Genomic DNA, 11,495 nt, shown 5'->3' with positions numbered 1-11,495 from the left:
AATTTTGATGAGGAAGAGAATAATTACATTCCCTCAAATTATTTCTCTCAAAACTAAATATTAAAAGAAAAACAATAACTATATAGTCAATAAACCAGAGAACATCTAAACCAAATCATCAAAATTTCCATGGTCACTAACAGGGAAGAAACATCATGTATCTCTGAATATTACATCCTAAGAAGGACACAGCATTACTTACGTAGATTTCCACCCCACAAGAAAAGCTTAACCTGAATCTAAACGTAAGAAAACACCAGCAAAACCTATTTGAAGGAAATTCAACTAAGATAACAAACCTATGTTCTTAAAAATTGAATACAGTAAATGCACTGTAAGTTAAAGAAAGGCTAAAACATGTTCTAGATATAATCTTTAAAGATTAAAAGACAATTTAAGAGATACGTCAAGTAAATGCATACATAATCCTGGATATGTTCAAGTAATGAGAAAAATGGCTAGAAAGGTTATTATTAGGACAGTTGAAGAAATTGGAATGTGAAACATAAATAAAATATTATACTAACTTACATTATATGAATTTGGTTATTTTACAATGGTTATATAAGAGCATCTCCTTAGTCTTGGAGTACTAACACTGACTTTCAAGTGGGAAATGGGGCATGATGTATGCAATTTCATTTCCAATTGTTCAGAAAAAGTATGAGATGTAGAGAAATAATGACACAGGTAGAACAAAATGTTAAAAATTGGTGAATCCAGATAAAGGATATTTGGGAATTATTTAATTTTTTTCTAGGTTTAATTTTTTGGGGGGAATAAAATGTATAAGAAATAGACATTTTCCAACATTTGAGGAGTTTTATAATTATCTTTCTGAAACTTACTTATTTTATTTATTGCTTACTTTTGTAGAGACAGGGTCTCACAAAAGAGAGATCAGGCTGATCCTGAACTCCTGGGCTCAAGTGATCCTCCCACCCTAGCCTCTCAAAGTGCTAGGATTACAGGTGTGAGCCACCAAGCCCGGCCTACGAAACTGATTTTTATTTAAATTCCATTGTGTTTAGATAATGTACTTTGACTATTTTTAGTTTTTAAACTTTGTTTAGACTTGCTTTAATGTCAGTTACACAGTTTACTTTGGCAAATGATCCAAGGGTATATGAAAATAATGTGTATTTTGCTACTTAATTCTGAACTGAGTCTCTTTCTCTCTCTCTCTCTGTGTGTAATTTCATATTTCTGTTAAAACCCAACATCCTTTACTTTCTTGAATATATTAATCGCACAGTTATATTCAAGCCCTTGTATGACAATTCTAATACCAACTCTAGGTCTTCTATTACCTGCCTTTGTTTGTTTTCATTTTTGGTCATTTTGTCCTATGTTTTGATATGCCTGATAATTTTTGACTGAATTCTCAACACTTTGGATGAAAAATTATAGCAACTCTGGAATATGTCATTTTTCTCGAACGAGGGTTAGATTTTCTTTGACAAAAAATACTGTATTAGTACTTGCCTTGATTTTGTTGTGTGCTGATTTCAAGCTCTGTAGAACTATTCTATATCACTTTCATTGTTACCTTCAGATAGTAGTCCTTACTCTTAAGCATGTTCCTTATACCGAGGAGGTGGCCTTAGTTCTAGGTTGTGGTTTTTCTGGGGTCTTAACAAAAGACCTGGAGTATTTGAGAAAATGTTTGCACCATTCCGGGGCTTGATCTTCGACATCGGCCTCCCTGATATTATGTAACTGATAAAATTACTGTTTAGTTGTTTCCTTTCAGCAAATATTCATTTCTAGTCTTTTGTTCTTCCTTCCTGCCTGCCTGCCTTCCTACATTTTTTCCTTCTTTCCTTCCTCCCCTCCCTCCCTCCTTTCCTTCCTCTCTCCCTCTCTTCTTCCCTCCCTCCCTCCCTCCCTCCCTCCCTCCCTCCCTCCCTTCCTTCCTTCCTTCCTTCCTTCCTTCCTTCCTTCCTTCCTTCCTTCCTTCCTTCCTTCCTTCCTTCCTTCCCTCCTTCCTCCCTTTCTTCCATCTTCCTTTGTTCCTTTTGTCATTCTTTTTTCAGTTTCATTTTTCATATGCAAGGATGGGTAATTAACCAATAACTAGAAGGGGATTTGCCTGTAAATTTTTTTTCCCCTCATTATAGTAGTTTCCTCATTTCAAAGATTTTTGCTTCTTGAGTCTTATCCAATTTGGCAGCTTTAAATTCCAGTCACTGACTTTCAGCCAAGTGAGATGCTGGGTTCTGCTTGGGTTCTGCTCTATGATGCAGTGAATTGAAAAAATGTCTTCAAGGGCTTCTGCCGCTCCTGGTGCTGCTTGTGTGCTCGTTTGGTGTGGACCTGGTACCTCTTTTGTGCAGCGGCAGCTGAGGAGACTCCGGCGCTCGCCATGGCCGACGAAAAGCCCAAGGAAGGAGTCAAGACTGAGAACAACGATCATATTAATTTGAAGGTGGCGGGGCAGGATGGTTCTGTGGTGCAGTTTAAGATTAAGAGGCATACACCACTTAGTAAACTAATGAAAGCCTATTGTGAACGACAGGGATTGTCAATGAAGCAGATCAGATTCCGATTCGACGGGCAAGCAATCAATGAAACAGACACACCTGCACAGTTGGAAATGGAGGATGAAGATACAATTGATGTGTTCCAACAGCAGATGGGAGGTGTCTACTGAAAAGGGAACCTGCTTCTTTACTCCAGAACTCTGTTCTTTAAAGACCAAGATTACATTCTCAATTAGAAAACTGCAATTTGGTTCCACCACATCCTGACTACTACCGTATAGTTTTCTCTATTCTTTCATTTCCCCCTTCCCCATTCCTTTATTGTACATAAAGTAACTGGTATATGTGCACAAGCATATTGCATTTTTTTTTTAATTATACAGCCAATGGTATGTTTTAATTGACATCAAGTGGAGACAGGATGGGGAAAAATACTGATTCTGTGAAAATACCCCCTTTCTCCATTAGTGGCATGCTCATTCAGCTCTTATCTTTATATTCCAGTAAGTTATTTTGCTCTCACTGTTTTAACAAAAACACACAACATAAAAATCCTTGCATACCTTGTTCAATTGGAGAATTTTAATGTTTTTCATTTATCATTGTAAAACCAAGGACAATTTTATAACTTTTTTGTATGTAGCTGTTACATGTAGGGCAATCTGTCTTTAAGTAGGGATAAATTACTCTAAAACAAAAAAGAATCTTAGATAGTTTTCCCTTCAAGTCAAGCGTCTTGTTGTTTAAATAAACTTCTTGTTTAAAATGAAAAAAAAAAAAAAAAAAAGAAAGAAAAAATGTCTTCAAGGGAAAAGATGGATGAATGTGGAACTCATCTTATGCTCTTCCATTCTCTCAAGGATCATAGATCCTCAAATCCTGCCTCAGTTGGTTTATCTCTAATGCTTTCAAATAGTTTTTAAATATATTTTATCTTTCATAATTTTTTGTCAGAGGATTTGCTCAAAACAAATTACTTTGTTGTAGTGAGAAAAAAATTTTGAAAGTTATTATTTGAGCTCATATTTATTATCTCTATTTTAGAGACTCTCCCATAATACAAAGCTAACACTGGAAGAAGTATAAGTTAAATTCAGATCTTTTAATGACAAGTCCATTGAGCTTTCAGTAATGTATTAAGAAGCATACATATTTATTATAAAAATACTTTCAATATGTGGAATCTTCTGTGTACAAAATGTATTAAAACCTATGTTATGGCCGGCTGCGGTGGCTCAAGCCTGTAATCCCAGCACTTTGGGAGGCCGAGGCGGGCGGATCACGAGGTCAGGAGATCGAGACCATCCTGGCTAACACGGTGAAACCCCATCTCTACTAAAAAAAATACAAAAAACTAGCCGGGCGAGGTGGCGGGCGCCTGTAGTCCCAGCTACTCCGGAGGCTGAGGCAGGAGAATGGCGTAAACCCGGGAGGCGGAGCTTGCAGTGAGCTGAGATCTGGCCACTGCACTCCAGCCTGGGCAGCAGAGCGAGACTCCGTCTCAAAAAAAAAATAAATAAAATAAAATAAATAAATAAATAAATAAAACCTATGTTATTTGTGACAGGCTTCCTAATTTTCATATATGCTACATATATGTACGTTCATATGTGTGTGTGTATACATATATATATTTAATTTAAAGCACAGTATAGATCAGCATATGTAAAACATATTTCCAAGCCTCTTATCCTAAGGTGCTATTATTTTTGTGGGTATGTGTTTAATAGATGTGACTAATACTCTCACTCAGCAGAAGAGATCTTAAATAGTTAATAACAAAATTGCAAAGATGAGTCATTAACTTTAATGAAGATCATTTTTTCTTTCTTTTTTATATTTTATCCACTCATGTAATAAATAATAGTCATAATAAAGCTATAAAAGTGATAATGATGATTTTGGTGGTTGTATAATTTTATACTTCCAAAAGGGCTAAAGCGTATCCCATCCATAATCAGTTGTTTAAATTATATGCCTTGAAATGACACTCAATGTTTTAAAAAAGAAAATGTATTTTGGGAGAATTTCATCCTAAAAATAAATCTGCCTCAATTAGTAAGCTTGAGTCCTCATTCTCCTGCTCATTTAGCTTAATGAATGTCATTAGCATGGGCTGTTAATCATAATGGATAAGATATGAGTTGCTTTCTTTCTCCCTTATGTTTTCCACCCTAGGAAAAAAAAATCCATGCAGGTGGGGTTTTTACAAGCTTAGTCTTTCTTCATCGTAAGATAAGGATGATGAGACAAAAAATGCATTTTGAGGCAATTTTGATAAAACATGGCTAGACTGATGTTCTTGTTTTTCAATGCAGTAGCTGTAGAAATTCACGTATGTTGGAGAATGTGGATGTTAATGCTTTAGGGAGAAGTTTGAAAGATAAAATGATATTTATAGAACATATTAAATAATATTTATAATATATAAAATATATGAATTATAAACCTGCCAAACATATTTATGCATATATACACATAAATATGTGTGTGTGTGTGAGGGTCAGTGTGTGTTTTTAATGGATGTATATATAGATACCAAGATATTATAAACTCAAAGCTTAATCCTTCTTAATCTTTAGAGGGATAAATTTACTTCAGGGAATAAAATAATTTATTTGTATGAAAGCACTCCGATTCATCAATAGGGAATATTAAGGAAATTTCATAAATCCATAGCAGTATGTCAATAGAAAAGGGGTGCGGAATACCTTCTGGATGATCAAATTAAAAACATATGCACTTTGAAATGGTTTTCTTATAATATCTGTCTGCTTTTATCATCTAGACCAGAGGACCTAACTTACTGGCAGAAAATTTCAGTTCTGAAAGTTGGTACTGTAGTAACACAGGGATGGTATGTTTTTGTCTCAGAAAAAGACAATCAAAGCAAAATGTATGTTTCATGTAAATTGTGGCTCAGCATTTTGATATTCTCGTTTTCTGGTACAGAGAACTACTTTAAAAGATGATTCAGAAACCTCATAGGGAAAGAACTGGGGAAACTGTCAACCTGTTGGCAATGTTAAGAAACCACAAACGGCTGACAAATAATCTCTGTCTATCATGCAGGGCCAATAAAAAACAGAAAAACAAATGAATAAAATCACAAAAACAACTGCAAGAAGCCATAAAGAATGTGAGTCTTAACAGTAAAGAATGAAGTCTTATTGTGGAAGAAAAAAGTGAATGAACAGAAAGGATAGCGTGTAAGAAGATGAAATAACAAACATAGCAGAATGTAGTACAAAACATAGAGGTTACAAAGATCAGGAGAAATAAGGTGTATGATAGAAAAAAAAAAAACATGCAAGAGTAAAATGTAGCATAGACGCAAAATAATTAAAACAAGGAATATTATATCAACTTCTACTTAGGCCTAAAGCTTTGTGAGACTGGCAATAGCAGGATGCTGAGATATTTGCTATCTTCTGAATCTCAGCTGCAACCAGCACAGCTATTTTTCTCAAGTTATGAAATGAATATTCCAGCTGCAGAGATCATTAAAGGCTTGCTGTCATTTTGAATTTACTTGATCCTTCAATGAACACGTATCAATTAAGATACTCTGCCTAAGTAAAAGAGACCCTTTCCTTGGGAACTGTCATTATGAGCCATGTCTGTGGACCCTAGAGCCAACTCTGTAGTGTCATCGATAATAGCATGAAACTCTAGAGCCATAGTGTCTGGGTTCATACACTACCTTTGCCATTTATTTCCTATGTGACCTTTGACAAGCAGTGATACCTCTTATTGCCTCAGAGTTCTCATTTGTGAAAAGGAAGCAATTAGCCTATCCCATGAAGTTATGACAGGGATTAAATGTATTGAGTTATGTAAAGTACTTAGAATAATGTATGTCACATACTAAACACGATCTGCTTGTAAAAGGAATAACAACAATTGTATGTGCCTGTTAGAGGTACTCTCTTATTCATTCAGTGAATACTTACTGAGTACCTGCTATTTGCCAAGCATTGTTCCAGGAACTTTGGATTCTGTTATTAATAAAATGGACACAAATCCTTATCGTTTTGGAAATGACATTCCATAGGTATATTCTAGTAGAAATATTCTAGGTACAAAGATGATAATAATATCGTATTAGGCTCTGTTCCAATTTCTTTAGATATATTATTGTTATGGACTGAATCTATGTATTCCCCCAAAATTCATATATCATATATGGCCACCCCTGACCTCCACGGTGGCCATATTTGGAGTAAGGAAATAATTAAGGTTAAATGAGTGAAGTGGGACCCTGATCTGACAGAATTCATTTACTTACCAAACAATACACAAGAGCTTTCTCTGTCTCTCTCTCTTTCTGTCTCTCTCATCTCACTCTGTGTGCATGCAAGGCCATGTGAGGACACAGTGAGAAGTCACCATCTGCAAGCCAGGAAGAGGGTTCTCACCAGAAACTGAACCCTGCCTGAACTGTGATCTTCAACTTTCCAGCCTCCAGAACCAAGAGAAAATAAATCTCTGTTGTTTAAGGCAGCCAGTCTGTGGTGTTTTGTTATGACAGCATGAGCAGACTAAGACAATTATTAACCGTGACAAGTAGTTTCTATTCCATATCCCATTCCACAGATAAAGAAAGTGAGTTGTAGAAATATTAGCTAAGATATCAAATACCTGTGTGTTTCTAAGTACTTGTCTTTCTTCCCATTTTTTATCTATTTTATTTAGTATTTATTTATTGATCTATTAATTGATTTATTCAACAAACAGCTATTAATATTTTCTGGCAGACCATGAGTTCAAAGCCAGAAATTCTGGCTTCAGAATTCCTCCTCTTAATCAATTCATTTTGCTGCCTCAATTAACAATTTGGCAAAGCTGGAAAAAATTCAGTCATGTTGAACTTATTACAGACTTTTAATTCCCATTTGTTTTCCAATTCAAGGATAATATCTAGTGTTGGATTATGAAATACCTGAATAAATTAGTATCATCTAAGCAGTATTCCTCATTCTCTAATACAGTACACACTGAAACAGTCATAATGGCATGCAACTCTACCTTCTAAATATTTCTTGAACACATCATTCCCACCCAATTTCCATCCCTGTGGCCTTGGTTCATTTGCTTATTACTGTCAAGTCCAGAGATGTATGTTTAAGTCATATCAATTTCCTAGCCAGCCTTTCTTTCTTCATGTTTCTTTCATAATGTAACTCAAAAGTATGTGTCTGAATATTTATCTCATACTTATAACCTTTAACTGTTCAGAAAATATTGAATCCCAGACTCATTGTAATGACACACAAACCCTTTCACTATTTTCCTCTCACTTAGTTCTCTAACACAGTGCCTGGCTTGGACTGATATCAGTTCTTGAAAATATTACTTAAACGTTAGTTCAGGAAACATTTCCTGCTCAATCCCTCTGAACCTATTACATTTCCCACACCTTGTATATTTTCCCATCCTGTCTTTATTACTCAGTATTAAAAATTTACTTGTTTGTTTATCTGTCACTTCTAATAGATTGAACCTCCATTGGACAGGTTTAATGCCTCATTCATTTTTTTATATGCCTAGGCTTAGCACAATATTTGGCACAGACTAGTTCAATAAATGATTGTTCAATTAAATAGTATCAGGCCAACCCCGGAGGAAATAGACACCCAATAATATAATTGCTCCATTAGCTGTTTACTAATTTTTGCACATCTGATCATTATTTACAATAAGGAATAAGTTGGTGTCAAAAACAAAAACATTACTATTTCTCTCAAAGGATTCAATTTTTTTTTCAGACTGACATAAAAATGGGTATTTAGTAGATCTTCCAATATAGCAGTTTTCAGATAAACAATTTGGAAGAATAACCACCAATCGAAGTCTCATCATCTTTGCTTTTCTCATATTCATTTGAAAAATTTAAAAGCCAGTGCCAATGTATGGAATAAATAGTTAATAGGAAAGCACATAAATACAAATATTGTCATCTCTAGGACTTCACATCAGTGAAGAACACAACTGTAAAAATCACTCTTAGATTGCAAACAGCAGGGATTTAGTACAAGGAACTGGTTTTTGGATTTAATATAAGGAATGAAAAAGCTGAAACATGAAACAGGAAATCTGTAAGGTTACCCAGAGATTAAGAAGCAAAACTATTACAACCCTTAGGACTGAGTGCCAAAGGGAAGAAGTAGTGTCATCAGAATTCAGAGATCATAATAACCTAGGAGAAGCTGGAATCAGGGTGGGCTTTTCTAGAGGGAGATAAAGGCTGGGAAGAAGCACAGCTTTTGCCAAAGACACCATTTTAGACAGAAAAGAGGGAGAGGAATATATACTTGACTGACCTTTTCTCTCACTCTCTCACCTCCTGAAAATGTCTGTCATTGACCGAACCCTAGCAGAGACTCACTCGCATGGATCCCAGAGAATGTGGAGTTTAGTGACTGTCCTTCCTGTAATACACAACAGAACGTAGAAATTTTGACATTTCTACAAGGAGAACTACAAAACACTGCCGAAAGGAATCAGAGATAACAAAAATAAATGGAAAAACATTGTATGCTCATGGATTCGAAGAATCAATATCATTACAATAACCATACTACTCAAGGCAATTTACAGATTCATTGCTATTCTTTTGAAACTACCAAGGTCATTCTTCACAAAATTAGAAAACAAAACAAAACTATTCTGGAATTCATATGAAACCAAAAAAGAGCCCAAATAGCTAAAGCAATGCTAAGTAAAAAGAACAAAGCAAGAGGCATCACACTACCCAACTTTAAACTACATTATAAAGCTATAGTAATCAAAACAGTATGGCACTGGTACAAAAAAGAGACACATAGACCAATGGAACAGATTAGAGAACCCAGAAATAAAGCCACACACTTAGAACTATCTGATCTTTGACAAAGCTGACAAAAACAAGCAATGGGGAATGACTCTTTATTTAGTAAATGGTGCTGGGATTGTTGCCTAGCCATATGCAAGAGAATAAAACTGGACCCTTAACTTTTACCACATAAAAAATTAACTCAAGATGGATTATGGATTTATATGTAAGACCTTATAGTAGAAAAATCCTAGAAGAAAACCAAGGGAACACTCTTCTCTACATCAGCCTTAGAAAAGAATTTTTGAAGAAGTACCCAAAGCAATCGCAAAATAACCAAAAATTGACAAGTGAAACCTAATTAAACTAAAGAGCTTCTGCATAGTGAAAGAAACCATTAACAGAGTAAATAGACAACCTATAAAATGGGGAAAATGGGGAAAATATTTGCAAACTGTGCATCCAATGATGGTCTAATATCCAGCACCTATAAAGTATTTAAATCAACAATCAAAAAACAAAAAAACTCTGTTTAAAAATAGATAAAGGATATGAACAGACACTTCTCAGAAGAAGACATACAAATAGCTAGCCAATCAATATTAATATATGAACAATGTTCATCATTACTAATCTTCAGATAAATGCAAATTAAAACTACAATATGATACCATCTCACACCAGTGAGATGGTGGTGGGAATGTAAATGAGTTCAGCCACTGTGGAAAGCAGTTTGGAGATTTCTCAAAGAACTTAAAAGATGGCTACCATTTGACTCAGCAATTCCATTACTGGAATACACAAAGGAAAATAGACAATTGTAACAAAAAGACATATGCATTTGTGTGTTCATCACTGCACTATTCACAATAGCAAAGACATTTAATTAGCGGAGGTGCCTATCAGTGGTGGACTGGATAAAGTACCCAATGGTATATGGTATATATACACCATGAAATACTACACAGCCATCAAAAATAACAAAATCATGTATTTTGTAGCAACATGGATGCAGTTGGAGGCCATTATCCTAAATGCATTAATGCAGGAACAGGAAACCAAATACCACGTGTTCTCATTTATAAGTGGGAGCTAAACATTGAGCACACATGAACATAAACATGGAAACAATAGATACTGTGGACTATGGTGGAGAGCGTGGGTTGAAAAACTACCTACTGGGGACTATACTTACTACCTGAGTGCAATATACCCATGTAACAAACCTGTGTATGTACTCCCTGTATCTAAAATAAAAGTTGGAAGAAAAAATCTTTTTTTGAGAAATAGATCTGATGGCAAAGCTTTTTAATATGATTGTCTAAGGTATATGATACCATCTGTATCGTAAACTTTAAAACTCAGACAATAGATTATTTGGGGGATGGTAAGTATTGGTTTTTACAGCATCATCATCAATAATCAGAGAAATGCAAATCAAAACATCTTACACCAGTCAGAGTGGCTATTATTAAAAAGTTAAAAAACAACAGATACCAGAGAGTCTGCTGAGAAAAGGGAACGCTTATACACTGTTGGTGGGAGTGTAAATTAGCTCGGCCACTGTGGGAAACAGCTTGGAGATTTCTCAAAGGACTTAAAACCTAGCTACCATTTGACCCAACATATAAACAGAATCTAAACCCTGAAAATTCTGTTTGAATTAAGGCTTATCAAAATCCCTTATAATAGAGTCACATACAGATCTGACCATACAGATTAAGATAATTTTTTTTCAATACACTATGATCATCTAAGAGAGTATTAGCTTGTATTCATTTATCTGGCCAATTAATTGACACTTTAGGAACTGATTCTACATAGCAGAGGTTACTTCATTAGGATAAAGTTTGGCAACCACATGTCTAAGTGCTGGGGAAAAGGGTGAAGAAGGAAAGATTATAACAATAATAACAAGAAGAAAGGATTAGGATGACATTTTGGTCAGAAACCTGAGAGGCAGCAATACCAGGATAGGAAGATGAGGACAAAAAGGGAAACAAGGGCTATTGAAAGTCACCGTATCTACTTCAAAGCATGGATCGGAGCTGTTCCTGATGTTTCCCAGACATGGTTTCTGTCTGGGCTTAGTAGCAGCTTCCGATTTCTCTTTAGGAAGAAAAATACAGCAACAAGAGGTCAAGTGAAAACTAGGAATTATACTGAACCTATGTTTGCTTAACAAAATGCAGATTCTG

General features: G+C 35.2%; 1 pseudogene across 1 annotated transcript; it reads left to right on the top strand.

Annotated features, from left to right (window-relative positions):
- Positions 1 to 2,274: 2,274 nt before the first annotated feature.
- Positions 2,275 to 3,249, top strand: LOC115898396 (annotated as a pseudogene). Its single transcript, XR_004058135.1, has one exon. The product of XR_004058135.1 is annotated as a small ubiquitin-related modifier 2 pseudogene (transcript).
- The last annotated feature ends 8,246 nt before the right edge of the window (positions 3,250 to 11,495 follow it).

Source organism: Rhinopithecus roxellana, chromosome 6, assembly GCF_007565055.1.
Source record: "Rhinopithecus roxellana isolate Shanxi Qingling chromosome 6, ASM756505v1, whole genome shotgun sequence".
NCBI classification, from domain to species: Eukaryota; Metazoa; Chordata; class Mammalia; order Primates; family Cercopithecidae; genus Rhinopithecus; species Rhinopithecus roxellana.
The sequence above is the reverse complement of the archived record's forward strand: the minus strand, read 5'-3'. Positions and strand labels throughout refer to the sequence as shown.